We start from the raw sequence: 890 nt of genomic DNA, 5'->3' as shown, positions 1-890 counted from the left end.
GTGAATTCTGCTCAGAGCAGGAAACGCAAATACAACAAATCATTCATGCGTGCAAACGTCAACGTGGCAAGTAATACAAATGTAGGAACTATCTTCATGAATACTTTACATGAGTTGTAAATGTAGTATTTAGTATGTTTATCAAGTTCTCTCTCACAAACACACCCCCAATGTCATAGTGGAGGTCGAATTATTGTTCTATACTCAACGGCTGCGATGCACAGGTTTATTACTCGTCCAGTCATCTTATAAATGTGCCGCGCGTGCTGTTCATAGTATGCTCGGGTACATCGTTCGTGTATCTTTTTGTTGTGTTTGTTTGCTATTGTGATTTGATATTTCTTTTTATCACATCACAATAAGCTCGCTTGCACCGCCTAGCTTTCTCAGCGAAGACATACGATTATAGTCTCATATCACCTATATCCAATCAGGTGTTAGCGAAATCTATACAAACATGATTATCTCTTTTGACTCCGAGTCAAGTGCCGAGATACTAGATGTTCTTGTTACTCTACTTTGTTCATTGTTTTAAATATACATAAATGATTAATTGATTGTATCAGTTAAAACCATGAGCTTTGATATTCTAATCCTGTATCAGTCAGTAACGTAGCACTGGATACTTGTCCAATGTGTCGTTTTAGTGTCGTGTTTACCAACAAACACATCTATTTCTCACCATAGTTCACAGACTCCATGACAGTGAATCTATGACCCTACTATATGGGCTAGATTATTTTTTCTTCGCTATAAAAATGTCACCAAAGATATGCTCAATGTGTGCATGTATCACAAGCAGATGGTCTGTATACTAAGAGTTCCGTATCGACTTCTTCATCGAATATGCAGTCTGATGTGTTATTTGGCAGTTCATCTGATTATTCACT

Source organism: Pomacea canaliculata, linkage group LG9, assembly GCF_003073045.1.
Source record: "Pomacea canaliculata isolate SZHN2017 linkage group LG9, ASM307304v1, whole genome shotgun sequence".
Taxonomy (NCBI): domain Eukaryota; kingdom Metazoa; phylum Mollusca; class Gastropoda; order Architaenioglossa; family Ampullariidae; genus Pomacea; species Pomacea canaliculata.
Note: the sequence above shows the minus strand (reverse complement) of the source record.